The sequence below is a fragment of the Triticum aestivum genome, chromosome 4A (genome assembly GCF_018294505.1).
Source record: "Triticum aestivum cultivar Chinese Spring chromosome 4A, IWGSC CS RefSeq v2.1, whole genome shotgun sequence".
Lineage (NCBI taxonomy): Eukaryota > Viridiplantae > Streptophyta > Magnoliopsida > Poales > Poaceae > Triticum > Triticum aestivum.
The window spans coordinates 690,809,723-690,827,772 of NC_057803.1; the positions used below are offsets into that span (position 1 = coordinate 690,809,723).

Below are 18,050 nucleotides of genomic sequence, written 5' to 3' on the forward strand. Positions count from 1 at the left end.
CATGGCGGTTTCTTGCGCTGGAGGGGAGTCCATATTATTCGTTGTCGCGGTCGCGACAGAGAACAGACATGTTCCTTTTCTCTCTCTCCCGTGCTGCTGCCATCTCTGGGTTGTCCAAGAGTTGACGTGCTGACAGACCGGGTACGCAGTTGACGTCCAAGAGTTGATGTCCAAATGTTCAGGAATTTAGCAAAGTTACTTGTGAGCAAATACAAACCTCGTTTAGGAAAAACCAACAGGTTACTCGTGACTTCGCGAGCTGACCGAGAGAGGAGGCGTCCATCCAACAAGTGAGAGCAAGGGCGCGCAACGCGGTTGGCAGCGCTCCTGCGCCGGTGGATCCTCTCGACCTAAAGCGGGATCGGAGATGCAGGATTTCAGGTCAAAGATATGGATTCTGGTGCTCGGGGACATGTGTTGGTTAGGAAGGATCTCGAGGAAGGGGTCGAACTAGATACATAATATATCTGCCCACACATGCACGGCGGACAGTAACACACAATGGCAAACCGAAGAGCATGTACAAACAACACAATGGGATGGGAGCCGAGATGACGAACGGATGATAGGAAGGGCACCTGCAGCGTCAATCCGCTATCTTCCTGAATAATTGGAATCTTGGAGCATCTTTCTTTTCTGGTATGTTTCCCGCTTCCTGGTATTGGTTTTCTGGTTTGTTGTGTATAAGCTTGGGATTGTTCTTGTGTTTCTTCAATGCATCTATCACCTCATCGGGGACAAAATCACCATTGAACTCAAGCTCCTTAAGTTTTGGAAGCTCGTCAATGCCGGATAGTAGTGTACCCTTTCTGTAGGACCATATGATTTTCTCAAGCTTACTAGCAGATTGGGTAGTAAAGCCAATACAGATGATGACAGATAAGTCGATGGTTAGAAGGTTGAGCCTTGGGAAGTCGTCTTTGTAGAAGATGAGCTGGCTCTGTGCATAAGATATCTCCTTGAGTACTAGGTTGCACATGTTAGGCATCTTGGCAAGAATCTCCACCTCATCTTGGCAAAGTATCGTACGACAGAGAGTCACCTTGGATATGTGTTTTGCGTTGTTAAATAATGAAAGCTTGTTGCTGTTCTTCAACTCGACTTCCTTTAGTTCATGAAGGTCTTCGACTCCAGAAAGAGACTGTAGGCCATCAGTGGACGACAGAATGATCTTCTCGAGTTTAAGAGCTCCACCATTAAAGCTAAGGGAAGTTATCTCAGAACCCTCAATAAGAAAGCACTTGAGACTCTTAAATTTCTCCTTGTTGAAAATGAGCTTGTCATCGATGTATGCCTTGTCTCGGAGCCTCAGACAGACTAATTTGGGTAGCTTGGCGAGGATCTCCAGATCAGCCCGCCTTAGTCGGGTACCAGATAGAGTTACCTTGGCAAGTTGAAGTTGGTCACCATCTTTGGTCAACAACTGAAAAAGTTGACCCGTTGTTGCGCTTCCGCGAATGCTTAGGCTCTCAAGAAGCTTGGGACACTGTCCCTCAAAGGAAAGAAGCTTCGGAGAGTTATTGTCAGAAGGGTCTTCCGGAGTCATGGGAAGAGTGATTGACAGAGAGCGGAGGCACTCATGTAGGTCACAGATAGTTTGAAGCAAATTCCTGATGAGTTTCTCCTTCTATTCAATAACCACACCAAGCTTCCTCAACTGCCACAACTTTCCAATATCCTTCAAATCATTACTACTCCGTGCCTTGACATTGGACATTACCTCCATATTTGTCATCTTTTCGATCTTGTCAGGAACCATAACATAAGATACTTCATAATTGCCTGGCCCTAAACTCAAAACAACCGAGCCTGCTAGAAACGCTTCGACTTCAAGAGTATGACATGTACTGTTGCAGGTGCAGGCACATTGGTCTGTCGGATATCCAATATTTCCAACTCACGGAGGTTGTTGATTTCACTTGGCAGCTTGGTAAGATTTGTCCCCCTTAGGCTTAGATACTTCAGCAGTAACATCTTGCTGCAGATGTCCTTGAGGTAGTGTTGGTTCTTCCCACCAAAGAATTGACAACCTTCTAGATCTAACACTTTGATCAGGGATACTCGCGATGATTCTTCAAAGAGCTTTGAGAAGAATTTGTCAATCCTATCAGAGCTATGGAGGCGGAGATGGTTGAAAATGGAGAAGTAGCGAGCCAAGTGATGTGACAGGCGTTTTCCTAAAATGCCATGTTTTCTGGCGATCTTAGTAATGAATCCATGGACTTGATCACCTATCACACAACTCTTTACCTGTCCCGTAGAACTAGTATCAGCAGGATAAACAAGCCAACGGGTGACAAGCACGTCAAAACATTGATTGGCATGACGCACAGTACTTTCCCAGTCTTCCTTGGTTACTAGCCCTTCAACGACCCATCGTCCTATCAAGGTAGACCGCCTGATGGGTTGTCGTCGAGGGAAAATTGCTAGGTACATCAAGCACAACTTGTAATCCTTAGGCAAATCACTATAAGTGAACTTTAACATCTTCTTAGCAATGTTGTTCATTGAGTTATCTGAAACCTGCTGCAGGGCTTTGCACAACTTGCATAGTTCTTCACTGCTCCTCTTGGGGTTGGCATACAAAGCATGAACAAAGATCTTCATGCAGAATTCATTTGACTTGCAGTTGTCCAAGATGTCATGAAGAATCTGCCAGCTATCTTCAGCCATCTCCATTTTTGTAAGCTCGAGTGCAGTATCACAGTAGAGGCCGAGAAGAGAATAATCTATAGGTTCCCGCTGCGGCCAACAATACTGTCTAGCTTCTGCTCTGTTTACCTCAAATGTCAGCATCAGTGCACCGGCTATGCCACCCAACAAGCTGAAATCATTTCTGGTCTCCTCCCATCTGGATACATAGTCATCATCAAGTTTGAGGATAACCAGTATCTGATCCTGACAACATTGTCTCTTCAAACAGTCATTAATTTTGTCCATGATTCTTTTGATCTTGAGCTTGTGTTTCATCTTCGAATGCATTTGTTGAATCTTGATCATGGTTTCTTCAATAAGGGCATCCGGGTTTGATTTCCTAGCAGCTGTATCGTTTTTCTTCATGGACTTGTCTTCCAGCTCTGCTTTTGCTAGTTTAATGTCAGATTTATTTTCCTGCAGCTCTTGTAGTGTCTTGCCAAACATTTGTCTGTTTTGATCATCATATCTAGTTGCAGTGGCTTGGCTGGACTCTTGAAAGCTCAAAGGGTAAAACACCTCCTGTAGGATTTGCTCATAATGGGTTTTCGTGAGACAAATCGATTCTGCATGTGCTTCTTTCAGTTTCATATGCTGTTCAAGCATGTTGGCTGTTTTCTTGATAATATCTTCCTGCGAATGTGTGGTTAACTTCCTTGCATGGCTTTGTGTGGTACTACACTCAAACTCAAATACATATGGTTTGTTCTTGAGCATCCACAACGCTCGGAGGAATACCCCTATGGGCTCATCTTTACAGGATTTCAACATGTCCATATTCTCTCCATTGGGGTGGAGCAGCAGCAGGACGTGCTTCCTTTGTTCAATAGTTTTCATGATTCCTGCAATCTTGTTGTCAACCTTCATTGCATGAATATTTTTGTCTATTTCATCAAACAGCATGTATTTTTCTGAGTAAATAGAGACTTCCATTTTGTCAGAATGCAGATCCTCAAGGAGGCCGAATTGATCATCCTGTTCTTCTGGATTGGATCTGGTGGGCCGCAGCACACGCAGGATGTAGTAGAGAATATCCTCGGTTCGTAGCAACTTAGAATAATTGTGCACTGCTGGGATGTTGACCAAGACACTGCGCCTGCGTGTGTAACCTTTTCCCCACATAGCCGAAGCTTCCTTTGCAACAGCGAGGGCTTCTTTCTTATCTGGTGCCACAATGGCGATGGATGGTATTAATTTCTCCTTTGAAGTGTCTCGTCGCGCGACATCCTCTATCATCCATTGCGCTAGCTGCACCCTAATGTTGTCTTCTGGTGTACTAGACTGCAATAATGCCCATCTTAAATCGGCCGTTGTCGTTACCTCCACGCCTTGATCGTCACCGTCTTCTTCACTGTCTTCGTAAGCAACAGATGTTGTGGCCGCATGGGCTGATGATGACAATGTGAACCCCTTTGCTGGCATCTCAGCGGCGTACATGTACCATCCGCAAAGGTTAGACTAGAGCCAGCACAATGGGATGGACGTAAAAACAACTTTCTCAGATCCAATCCAACAATCAACTAAGAGCAACTCTAGCATAGTCATTATATTGGGCCGACATCAAGCTCGCCATAGAGGCTGCTGGGAAGATGAACGCCAGGAGGGAGCACCGGATTTGGGACCACGTGCCCATCCCTGGGGCCGTCACCAATGATGGCGTTGAGCCGGAGTTGGACAAGGCCGATCTGGCCGTTACCACACTATTGAGTCACACAATGCCTACGCGGCACATTGCCGGCATGGGCTAAGACTGGCCAGTTTCAGCGAGATTAAGGCGGGCAATACCGCATTCCATGCGGACACATCCCACCCCCGCAAGTCCCGCCGCCGCTGCAAATAGTATAATTTTACTTTTAATTTTCTATATATACCAAGATGTAGTGCGACTCATTTTGCCCCCCCCCCCTTTTGTATGAAATCATGTTTAGTTCCACTTCTATGAATTATTTGATTACCTGGCAAAAGTTATGCGTGATGTGCGTGGGTGTGTGTGGAATTGGGAAGAAAGAGACAATGACATACAAGTCCCACACGTAGGGAGCATTTGGTGGTTGTATTTTGCCGATTCCGAACGTACGGTTTACCTCGGAAGTCTCCAATATATTATGCAATGTTCTCAATGTGCCTTGGAAATGGTGCAAACATGGGATAATCCACTTCTAAGCACAGGGTCATCTGCGCCCGCGTTGAATAAAAACATAAAAAAAATACTAGAAAGTTAAAAAAAACATTTTTTGCATGGTGGATAATATGATGCTTGAGGTCCGCTTCAATTTTTATATCATTTGGATGTCTGAGCAACTGTTATCAAAAAAAGATAAATTTGGGTCTGTAAATTTTTTATTGTTCATGCACTATTTTGGCTCGACTTGTCTTTTCTGTTGAGTTACTCAGATGTCCAAATGATCTGAAAATTGGAGCTGACCTCACTCAACAAAGTTTCTACCATGCAAAAAAAAAATATGGAAGTTTATGAATATTTTTGTCTTTTTTTCCTAAAAGGGTGCAGGGTGGGCACCAAAATGCTGCACTAGCAAATATGACAGAACTGTTGAAGCTGTTCGAAGCACCCGTGAAGAAACATTTGACATATCACGTGTGTTTAGCATAGCACACTGAGAAGTGCTCCCTCCTTCCCAAAATATAAGGCGCAATTGACTTTTTACGGTCTTTGATGCACGACTTTGACCACTAATATATATCAATGTATATGGATTGAACATGTATAAATGGCATCATCGTATTTGTCTTGCAGAACAATTTTATTTCATATGGATGTATACTAATTTTATAGACATATAATACATGAAAATCATAATCAAAGTTCCGTAACGAAGACCAGAAAAGTTAAACCGCGCCTTACATTTTGGGAAGGAGGGAGTACAATTGATCCATTTCTACACAAGGTACTCATCTGCAATAAGAATAGCTTGATTGCTAAGGAAACAACAATGTCATTCCCAGATGTAACACTCAACGGTGGCATGTTCCGGGAAGTATGCACACGGCGTCCTCGCTGGCTACGAAGAAATGGTCAAGAGGCATAGCACCATGAACCTCCCCCCCTTCTAGGGCGACTCGGGGGCCATCTCTTCCCACCGCCGCCACAGCCGACACGATCTCCTTCTTCCCTCGCCGCCACATGAGGCTAGCATCGGGCAATGCCAGAGGCACGGCCAAGAATTGTGGCGGTTGGACTCCGCTGCCCCCCCCCCCCCTAGATGGCGGAGGCCACGGACCTGGGCGGCTGACCCTTGGATAAGCTGCCTTGTCCTATGGCGTGGCATGGTGGGTGGTGGGGATCCAGACCGGGATATCCCCCTAGTTGGCTCCGGCCGGCCGCGATGGCGACAACCGCCGAGGGTGCCGGTTTCGTTCTTGGAGACGTCCTTCGGGTCTGCGCTACCTCTTCTTATCATATTGGTTCTTGGGTGAAAACCTTAACTGTGGTGGCCGGTGGTGGCACTCTAGGCGTCGTGTCCTTCTTGAAGGCATCGTCGTGAGAACTTTTGTGCTGGTGGGCGCCTTTTTGGTTCGTTGGAAACTGTAGTTGGCATGCCATTTTTCCTCTAGGAGGCATCTACTTTGAGGGAAACCCTGGATCTGGGTCTCCTGGATCGGATGATGACGGAGCTTTGTGCCATTCTCCATCCTTGGGGCATTGTTTTGGTGTAGATACTGACTAGAGGGGCCAACAGGTGGAGCTGTGTTGCATCTACCGCATCAAAGGCGGTGGGTCTCATCGGTGTGGCGCGGTGGAGTCTCGACATTGGTGACACCAACGATAGTTGGGCCTAGCAAGGTCGGTGCAAGGATCGTTCCTGAAGATGGCACCGCGGGATCCTAGAGCACGCTCCTGCAGTGCATGTTGTGGGTCTGTTAGGCCGGTTGGTGCTTTTAGCTAAAAGCTTGTCACTTCGTGAGGCCACCAGATTAGTTGGTGTGCATTGGTGCTGTCAGGGCACATCATCAATCTTATAGGTGTAGCGACATAGTTCACCAGAAAGTTGCATTCGATTGATCCTTGTATGCAGTTTGTTGGTCAGTGTTGAATAATTTAATATGAACATTTTGGAGAGGCCGAGTTTATTCTGCTTTTCGGTAAAATGAACATTTTGACTTACTACATGATTGCTTCATTGTATCTTTACTAGTAAATATGCTCATACGTTGCAACGGTAGAAAAGATGGTAGAGATTAGAGAAATTTTAGCGCATACGCCCGCCATCCTATCTATATTAGATTAATTATTGTAGAAAGTCAGAACGACTGAAAAATAAAAATATATAAATTTCAGTAACTTTTAATAAAATGACACAATTCTTCGTACTGTAAGTGTAGTATTAATTAGCATTATAAAATTACCATGATAAGGATTTAGTTTTATCGAGAGGTAGTTCCTGAATCTAGTTATGCCATCCAAATTGTTAAATTATTTCATACACTATCTCTCACATCTATTTGGTTCATTACTCGTTATTACAAATTATTTACATTTTAAAAAATTGGAGTTGTATTATTAATGGTTTAGAGCATCTGTTCTCTAGCCAATGTAGACCTTTTGGTGAAAGATACAAATTATTATTTCTAACTTCTAAGTCAATAATCTCAACTCTTGAAATTGTATGGTTACAATGCAACTTTGTCGACTTAGAAATAACATTTACTCAATCCCTGAGAAATAGCACATTAATATATTATAAAGTTTGCTTATCTGCTCCATATGAAAAGAATTTATATAGAAAACTAGTTCTATAGGTAGTTACCAAAGTTAGACAATTTAGCAAATTTAGTACCTGAAAATTTATTGCAGAATTGATTGTGTAGTCAATTGATAGTTGGTGCCGATGGTCACCATTGTATATCGTCGATCGGTTTTTTTATCGCTGCAGGTTTTTCTTTTTATTCCTCCGCCTGGCATAGCTTTGGTCTTCTATGAATTTTTACCAAAAAGGGTTTCCCCTGGTTTGTATTACAAACAAACCAGCACCGATCACATAGCAATTGCTGGGACGAGTGGCACAAAAAGCCCAAAGGAAAATAAGAAGAAACAAATGCCAACACCGGCAGCATGACAAAGCATGGATGATCAGCCACCGATGCGCCTTCCGAAATCGACCCACCATAGAACAAGGCTTCGATCCAACGCGTACCAAGTAGCAGCTCCAACAAGGGATGCGAAGCCAACGATGTTTCTACCCGAATGTGTCCTAGGGTTTCCCCTGGCACGCGGAAGGGATTGGGGGATGGATACCTCTGAAACCCTCCAGGAAGGGATGGAAGCACCCGCAGGTATCACCGCATTGGAGCTGGAAGAGTCGGCAAGTGAGTTCTCCCGCACTGCATGCTCACTACCCCAACATGGCCGGAGCCAGCCAGCCATCCCGCCGCTCACCAGCAAGAGCTAGTGCGGTCTTGACGCCACCCACGCCGCCTCGCTAGGATCAGCACCACGAGGCCAAGAGGAGAGAGACACAACCGGCAACAGCAGCAGCGGCACTGGAGCCGTGCGGGAGGGAATCACCACGACCGTCGTCATGCGGGAGGCCCGTGCCTCCGGCACCATCGCGGTCGCCGTCCGGACACGGCAGCAGGGCATACCAGGCCACCCATAGCCCGACCAACCCCACATCGGGCCGGCAAAGCCCCGCCGGCCGTGCTGCAGCAGGCCAGCGCCAGTGCCACGAGCATCCACCAGCCCATCCCCCCTCCCCCCCCTCGCCTCCTGGAAGCAACACCGACGACCCTCCCCACAGTCGGCCCGCACAGACACATATAGGGACCGTAGGGCCCAGATCTAGGCTAAGCAGGCACCGTCAAATCGCACCGTTGCGTTGTAGATCGCTTGTACCGATGATAGAGATCCCTGCCACCACGCCGAGCCGTCGCTGCGTAGGAGCACCCCGTGGCGCTGCACCGCCGAGCGTCGGCGTGACCCGAGAGGGGAATGACCAGCGGCCGCCGCTGCTAGCGCCCCCTGGCTAGGAACGGCGCTGGACGCCATCGACGACGGCAGGGAAGGAGGGAAGGGGGGGCTCGGGGAGGAGGCACCTAGGAGGCGGCCATTCGCCCACGGGGGCGACACAGTCGCGTTAGGGGGGGGGGGGTTCTTTTCCCTCAGTTCGTCTTCTATGAGTTTGGTCAATGCCGGTGTGATATTATGCGTGTGTCGCTGGTGCTGGATGTGCGCATCTTAGTTTTGTAGGGGCCGGGTATGTTCATTAGGTTTGTATTCCATTGATGCTTCATTATGAATCAATAAGAAATGCCCTTTATCGAAAAAAAAAGAATACTTGCAGGTACTTTCTCCGTTCCAACATATGTGTCTCAACTTTATCATATTTTTGTACTAAACTTAGTGCAAAGTTGAGACACTATTTTGGGACGGAGGGAGTATTAATCATATCTAAAATTTCATTTGGATGGCTTTATTTTTAGAAAAAAAAAGCATACGTATGACTTCAAACTAAGGGTCAACCAGACATCAGCACTACACCGGTAAACTAGGCTGCACAAAAAAAAGGATAGGCTAAACTACGGGGGTGCTATATGGTACATACCTCAATCGGCGATCGCCAATGTCACGCGCCCGGTCCTTGAGTTCCCGCAGCTGGACGGCCGCGCGATGCTGGGCGGCCATCTTTTGCACGAACCAGGGAAGCCACCAGACATAGCTTAGGAGGCCGCCCCTGGCATGATGAATCTCGGGGTTGCCGCGGGACATGTAGATGTCGATGCAGTAGTTGCAGTCCTCTGCCAGCTGCCGGACCTGGTTCTTCCACGGGATGATCTGCTCGTTGTACTCGCCGGCGGTAGGCACCGTCCTTTCCAGGTGCGACAGGAAGCCCTGCATGCTCTCCATCTCCTCCCAGATGAACTGCACGTCCCTCCGTACGCCGCCCAGAAGTAGCGCCTCGTCGCGGATGACGCGCAGTAGTAGGGAGCTCACGGCCGCGAGCTCCGACATCGCTAGCTCCCTGCGTCCGCCGGAGGTTTCGTGTCTGGTGGTTCAAAGTTCAAACCGGATTTGCGTGGGCGGCTGGCTAACTGGCGATGAATTAATTATGTATAGGCATCGATCGGTTTGCATGGGACTGGAAGGAATTGTTCTACTTTACATTCACATGCTCAAGGCAAGTATCTCTGCCTAACATTTCCTTCAAAAGAAAACTATACCTACCTTGTGATCAGCGTAAGACGTGGGGTACTGCGTCACAGATTCACAGGCTAGAAAGACAAATGCTCTGTCAAGCCCAGCCTCCTTTCTTACTTGTTCGTTTTCTTAACTAGTCAGCAACCAACATATGCAGAGAGTCAAGAGCAATTTTCTAAACGGCCTGTTACCCACATGTTCTGGAATATATTTGGAATCTTTTTAGTTTTCGTTCAATTTGTATATAAGTACGATTAAAATTTGTCCAAAATAATTTGTTTGGCTGTACGTCACAAAATTATGACTATTGCTTAAATATGGGTAAACTCCAGTTTACCACCTGAAAACCCTCTACCGAAATGGAACATACCACCTGGTATCTTCGATTCAATGATCCGGGCCTATGACCAAAGTATATAGTGTACTTTAAAATATATTGATACACATGTTGGTAATTTCCACAGTATATTTTTTGGTAGTTATTTTAGATATTTGAACCCACTTGAATAAAATCTGAACTCATCTAAGGCCTGAATATATTCCAGCCAGCAGCCTCCTCCTTCTCCGGCGCGTGGCGGCACTCCGCCTCCTTCTCCACCTGCGCCGGCGCGCCCGAGCAGCAAGCAGCCTCCTCCTTCTCCGCCTCGCCAGCAAGGGCGGAAAAGACCCACCGCCGCCCCGGCTGCTCCAGCGCGTCGTAGTCCTTCTCCTCCGCCTCGTATGCAAGCACGAAAGAAGACAGACGCCGCAGCCGCTCTGTCTGCTCTGACGTCTAGCAGTACAGCCAGCAGAGGCGAGAGGCAATATAGATACAGTCCTTCTCTCAAGCCTCTAGAGAAGTTACCGTACGAGAGGACCGAGGAAGAAACGCGAAGATCGTGCAGACCGAAGTGAACGACTTCTTTGAAGGGGTGAAAGCAAAGAGACATCCACCTCCGGAGGAGAAGGTAGATCCGGTGAAAGCAAAGCGCACTATCGATGCCCTGAGGAAACCACCAAAGTCTCCGCCGAAAAACAACTATGAGCGCAGTACTGCAAAGACATATCTCGAAGCTAACCAGTCGGGAAGTACTGTCAGTGATAAAAGGTTAAAAGAACGAGCAGCTGAGAAAAAAATTGCCCAGCTCAGCGAACAAGCAAATCAATCGTGCCCCCCGCTCAATGTATCTAGCGGCGACATCGTTGGTAATGCTCCGGGGACGGTGGCCGGGTATGGCAATCTTGCAGATTACCTGCCTGACGATCAACTTCCTGATTTCTTGGAGGTGGACGAACACAGATACGAGTACGGGAAGCCTCTCATCAAAGATGAAAATTCTCTAACAACGATGATGCCAAGATTCCATAATTGGTACATGAAAACCTACAGAGAGTCTGGGGGACGAATGCTTTGTATCTAAATATTAAAGAGGAGCACGACCTCGTTGGAACTGATCTGTTGACTGTTCCATTTGAGGAGTTCTTCGAGTTCTTCAATCAAAAGGCCCTCGATAAATCAACGGTCTTTTGCTACTGTCTGTAAGTACTATTTATGTCATTAAGTCTCTATATATAGCTCAGCTCTTTCGTTGCATGTATTTATAATTAATTATCCTCACTATATTATGCAGATTGAAGATCGTCGAGTGCAAAAACCAAGAAATGTATGTTATTGGGTTCATTAACACAAATATCATAGATGAAATTCAGGTTACAAAGCACGCCGAAGAGGCCGAGGCCAACTTGCTACAATTGTTGATCAAAAATCAAAACAAAGATTTAATACTCTTTCCTTACAACTTCCAGTGAGTGTTACTGTTGTGTGCCTATTCGCTTTCCCTTATTACTCGAGCGAGGTTATAGTAATGTAATTGTTGAGTTATGCATGTGTGCGCAGATTCCACTATGTTCTTCTGGAGATTAAGCTTGAGCGGGGAGTAGTAAACGTCTTAGACTCGAGATGAAGAGATCCCGAAACCTATGTGGACATGACTAATTTGTTCAACAAGTAACTTCAATCGATCATTATCGCACCATATCGGCAACTTTTTGTTCATTTCCTGATATCTCAAGTAATAATAATTATTTTCTTTATCTTGCAGGCTTTGGAAACAGTTCACCGCAGAAGTTCCGGGACTGCCGAAGGAGCTGCGATATACATACCCAAAAGTAAGTACTACTAGCTAGCTAGTTGTGTGCATCTCCTGTTGATTCTATAGCTGTACTTTCATGAATGCCATTTATAATGCTTCATTATCAGTTTGATTGACCTCTATTTCTCGTAAAGTGCTTGTGGCATGAAGAAAGGAATAATTTCTGTGGATACTACGTGTGCGAGTTCATCTACAACGCGACTTTGAAAAATAAGCGGGGCTACTCTAAAAGACAATATGAAGTGCGTAAGCAATAATATTCACAATTTCATTTTATTACACCATCATTTCTGTTGAGTTTCATTCGTATATGTATTAACCCCCTTCTTCAAATTAGACGTGGCAGATGCGGAATGAACTCCTATAACAAGATCGCATGAAAGCAATTCAAGAGGAATTGGCGGGATTCTTTGTTGACCACGTCATCAATAAAGCCGGAGAATACCATGTGGAAGTTGATTTCAATTGCTAGGGGATTGTAAGAGATCTTACATATTGTATATGTATGTAGCCAGTAGCGTCGGATAGATAATACGAAAACTTGTTGTTCGACCAATCTCTCGGAGAAGGAGAGGTCGATCGATCACTTCCCTCGGTATGCATGACGAACTTCTGTACTTAATGGTTCCCTTCATTTTCTTACTAGCTAGCGTGTCGAGGGCCTCTCTATGTAACGTAGCGTCGATCAAGCACGGACATAAGAGAGGACACTTCTCTCTATTAATTAGCTAGCTAACACAATATATGAAACACCCAAATTAACCCCCAAAACCCCCACCCCCCTTCAAAAAAACAAAACCCCAGCCACTGAAATGCTGATGCGTGGATGCCTTTTGCTCCTGGTCGGTGCCACCAACCGGGACCAAAGGCCTTCCTGCCTGGGCTCGGCGCACCGGCCACGTGGAGGCCCATCTGTCCCGGTTCGTGTTAGAACCGGGTCTAAAGGGGGGAGGCATTAGTAACGACCCTTTAGTACCTGTTCAAGAACCGGGACAAAAGGCCCTCACCAACCGGGACAAATGCCCTGTTTTCTACTAGTGGATCAAAATTGATGGCTTCTCATGATGGTTTGAAAACAAATGGCTTTCGCTTGACAAAGCTTTATGATGGACCGGGCAGAAAAATCACCTGTATTTACACAATCAGAACAGATGCATACAAATAATTGTTCTTTATATATTTATTGCGCACAATAATACATAAGGTGTTTACATATATTTATATTTATTTATTTTGCGGAATATGAAAGAGATGGAGATGGATTATGTCAACGTTCAAAAGGAATCCATCGACAAGTATGTTGAGGCCATGTCGTTGGAAGGGCTAAAAATCCACTGTGATTTATATACAGCAAAAGACCCGTGGTAACGCACGGGCATTATACTAGTAGGATTGTAGGTTTTCACCCTGGAGGAGATCGGAGTGGGTATATTGGGCCCTAAGCTGCGCCTTCATGAAAGAAAGTGACGCCCATGGATGACGCTGCTGTTGGGCGGCCAGACCAGCCAAGGTTTCCACCGGACCCAAGGTACACCACCAGGGCCCACCGGGAGGACGAGAGAGGCAACAGGAGGGAAGAGAACCACCAGATCTGACACCGCAACACCAAACGACGGAGGATTTTCGGCCACCCGATCCGATCCCCGGTAGCCCACCCGCCCCGCCGCGCTCGGACGAGGAGGCCGGCCTAGGGGCCTCCGCCTCGGATCTAGCACCCTCCGCCCCACATTAGGCAGAGCATAGCCAGGCTGTCGCCACGACCGCCCCTAGGAACCGGTTGGCCGTCACCCAGCCGCACTCATGGAGACCACCGTGGGCCAGATCGGCACCGCCACCATAGATCGGGGCCTCATCCTTGAGATCGGGGATCCTCCACATCATGATCCCGGAGTGAGAGGGCGATGCCTCCGCCGCCCCCGTCGCACGCGCGGGCTTCGCCGGCGACGACCACCGGCAGCGGCGGAGGGGAGAGCGGGAAGGAGGAGGAGGCCGGCGACGGAGGAATGGATCCCCTCGGTCGCCCGCACGGGGTTGACGGAGGGGGAGGGGGAGGGGGAGGCGGAGACATACTAGTTCGTTTTCTAAACTAGTCAGCAACAAACATATGAGAGTCAAAAGCAACTTTCTAACCTGCCTGTTACCCCCACCTTCTGGAATATATCGGTAATCCTTTTAGTTTTTGTTCAATTTTGTAAAATTATTAGTAAAATTTGTCCAAAATATTTTGTTTGGCTGTATGTCGCAAAATTATGACTATTGCTTAAATATGGGTAAACTCCAGTTTACCACCTGAAAACCCTCTACCGAAATGGAACATACCACCTGGTATCTTCGATTCAATGATCCGGGCCTATGACCAAAGTATATAGTGTACACATGTTGGTAATTTCCACAGTATATTTGTTGGTAGTTATTTTACATATTTGAACCCACTTGAATAAAATCTGAGCTCATCTAAGGCCTGAAAGTTAAGCATCTTCAGCTCAAGAGCCAACCAAGCTAGCTCGACCTTGAGAATCTGGATAGGCTCCGATCTACCAGAATACTATGTAGTACAACTCTGAAGGCAGCATGGCCCTTGATGATGACATACGACGTAGCGGGACCTTTGGTGGTCATTCTTAAACAAAGTAGTAAGCGAGACTGGTCCTAGTTTAGCATATAGACAACATCACTCTTGCTCCATCTTTAATTCTTTATCGAACCAACAAAAATCAGGCCAGGGGCGCCTTTAATTTGATTCTTTGTCTTTCATTAAAGTTAAGCTCTGGAAACTTCAGGTTGGGATGGATATCTTGCCGTTGATGTTTAGCTAGGCAAATCTTTTGGGCTACATATGGGCAAGGCCTAAGGCTAGCTATTTGGTTCTATGTCACACACAAGTCACAGGGTGCGGAACTGGGAGGAATCAGAAACATAGTAAAACACTGAAGTTCCCATGCACACCAGCAAGTAATCCAACTTGACTAATACATTGAAGAAATCTCTACATTGAAGTGTGCATGCACCTAAGGAGTCTAAGCTAGATGACTTTCTATTGGTTTCTAACCAGATTTTCTTCCGAACCTGTCAATTCGCTTCTACATATCAAAAATTCAGAGTTCCTGCCGGTTAACAAGAATAATGCTACCTGGTGGTATCTGTATCCTTTGAGCGCTATGCCATCTCACTATACACGGCCGTCTCCACGAATTCAGGGCCTCGGTGCGAAAAAAAAAATGGGGCCCTAGTTTTTTTTATAATACTATAGATCAAGTATAATCCCATTTATATAATTTAAATGTGTGCTATTTCATATACAATATTTATAAATTTATCGAATATCAACGCAAAAGACTAAAGGTATAGCTAAAGTAATAAACTGACCTCCTTTTTGTGCGATTTTGATTTTCCGAATTAGTGTGAGATCCTTTCACAACAAATTATCCAGAGCACCCCTACGCTATTCAGCACCAGAATCATAATTCCTATTTCTAGAATGCATGACTGTTTCTGTTTATGAAAAAAAAATATTAATGCATACTCGATGAATTATAGACTTGTCAAGATGGCAGAATAGAAAAGGATCAAACTTTAATTTTCAACGAGCAACTATTGAAAATCTTTGATGCGTGACACTATATGGATCCCCAAAGCATTTGACTGCACAACAAATGTTCCAAGAAAAATCAATACACTGTGATGGCAGCGGTATGGCTTTGCTGTTTGTATCAATCAAAATGAGAAAAAGGAGGAGCTGTAGCCTGTAGTGTACTGGTTACTTGAATGGCGTGGCGGCGTTGATGTCAGCGGGCGCCTGCAATTTCCGTGCAGTTCCGGCGTGCGGCCGGTAGCCTATCGCGTGGCGCGTGCTGACGCCGATCTACAAGAAGACGTAGACAGATCAATGATTTCAATTCAAATCTAAAGACAGGCAGGAAATCTCGGATTTTTTTTAGAAATAGAAATCGCGTATGTAAGTGCCATGTTTTCCTCTCCAACTCGATCTGATTAGTTTGAGACGGAGAATGCCAGCTATCGGCGGCTGGAGACACCAGAACCAGGTGGCCCAAAAAGAGTGGTTCAGCTGACTAAGCAATATAGGCCCAAAACTGAAAGGAGAATACTTGGACCTGTAATTGGGGGGCCCTGATTTTTGGGGGCTCTGTGCCAGCGCACAGCTCGCACAGGCCCCTCTATTGACAAGTGTACATTGTCCTTGTATTGTAATATCATGTACGTAGTCTGATCCTAGAATTGTGGATCTCCTCCGACCCGTTGGGCCTGCGTGCCTACTCTCCCGGGTCCTCTCGCCCTCTCACTCGAGGATATATTGTAAACTCTGTAACAGAATCATCAGATAAGGAAATACAATCTTCCAACTTGGTATCAGACACCAGGACTCCCCCATGGCCGGCACCCAACCTCCCCTGTCCGACGACTCCTCGACGGCCGCCACGTCGCCGGGCTCCCTCTCCACCTCGACCGCGCCGGCCGCCCAATCCTCGGCGAACACTTCTGCTGCCTCGTCCCCGCCGTTCGTCTTCGGTACGGCCCCTTCGTTCCTCTCCAACTCCTCCGCCGCTTCGGGATCTCAATTTGCTCCCCTCTTCAACTCCGGCAACCAACCCTCCCACAACCCACCCGCCCCTCCCACGCGCGGCTCCATCTTCCACGACCACATCACCAACCACATAAAATTTCTTCTCAATCCCGCTGATCATAACTACCACAAATGGAAGACCTTCTTCCTCATGGTGCTGGTTCGCTATGGAGTCACCTTCCTCATCGAGCACCCGCTACCACCCAACGCCCCGTCCCATTACCTTGAGCTAGCCCATGTTGTCTTGTGGATCTATGCCACCCTCTCCGACACCATGTGCGATCACGTCGTCGGCGCCACCACCACCTTCGCCCTCTGGCACAAGATCAAGGACTATTTCCTTGCCAACCGCGCCGCCCGATTCATGATCCTCAACCGCCAGTACCGCAACCTCAAGCAGGGGGACCTCTCCATCTCGGAGTATGCGCGTCGCATGAAGCAGCTCACCGATGCCCTTGCCGACATCGAGCACGGCGTCACAGAGGTGGATCTCACCACACAGTTCCTGCACGGGCTCGACAAGCGTCTCGAAACAATTCGGGTCGTCCTTGGCGATCAGACGCTCCCCTTCGACACCGTTCTCTCCCGGGTCACCCTGGCAGAGGAGTCCCAGGCTCAGCGCGCGGCGGAGGAGAGCGCCTCGGCCTTCGCCATGCTGGGTGGTGGCTCGTCGAGCGGCCCTTCCGGCGCCGGTGGACGCGCCCCCAATGATCGTGCCGATCGGTCCTCCGGCACCAACTCCGAGCGCTCCTACAGGGCCCCTCCTGCCTCCGGTCGTGGGCGCGGCGATCGCTCTAGCGACGGTGGTGATCGTGGCCGCGGGCGCGGCCGTGGACGTGGCCGTGGCCGTGGTGACAGCGGCGGGCGTGGCCAACCTCCTACCGCGCCTTTCTCTCCGTTCACCGGCTACTTCGCCCCCTATGGCATGGCGCTCCCGGCACCGCGTTCCGGTTGGATCCCTCCCAACGCGGCTGGCGTGCTCGGCCCCCGCCCGGGTGCCCATGCTCAGGCGTACCACACTTACACGCCAACGACGCCACCCGCACCGTTCTACTCTTCGCCCCAGCCCTCGTGGGATCACCTTGCCATGCTGAACGCGGCCTTCAGCAACGGTGGCTATCCCACTCCCCCGGCGCCCGAATGGTACCTCGACAGCGGTGCTTCCTCCCACGTCACCGGCACTCAAGGTAATCTTGCCAAGTCTAGTTCTTCCTTAAAGCATTTACCGTCTAGCATCCTTGTTGGTAATGAGCATCATCTTCCCGTCACTGCTGCTGGTTCTACCACTGTTCCTCCTCACGACTTCCGTCTTACTGATATTCTCGTTTCTCCCTCTGTTGTCACTAGCTTAATTTCTGTTCGTAAATTCACTAAGGATAACTCTTGTTCTGTTGAATTTTACCCGTGTGGTTTTCTTGTGAAGGATCTTCGCACTCGGAGAATTCTCATGATCTCTGTTAGCCATGGCGACCTCTACCCCTTTGTCGGC

The 18,050-nt window shown here is 47.6% G+C and overlaps 1 pseudogene; it reads right to left on the bottom strand.

Moving 5' to 3' along the window:
- Positions 1-586: 586 nt before the first annotated feature.
- On the bottom strand, positions 587-9,670 carry LOC123084293 (disease resistance protein PIK6-NP-like; annotated as a pseudogene).
- Positions 9,671-18,050: the final 8,380 nt, after the last annotated feature.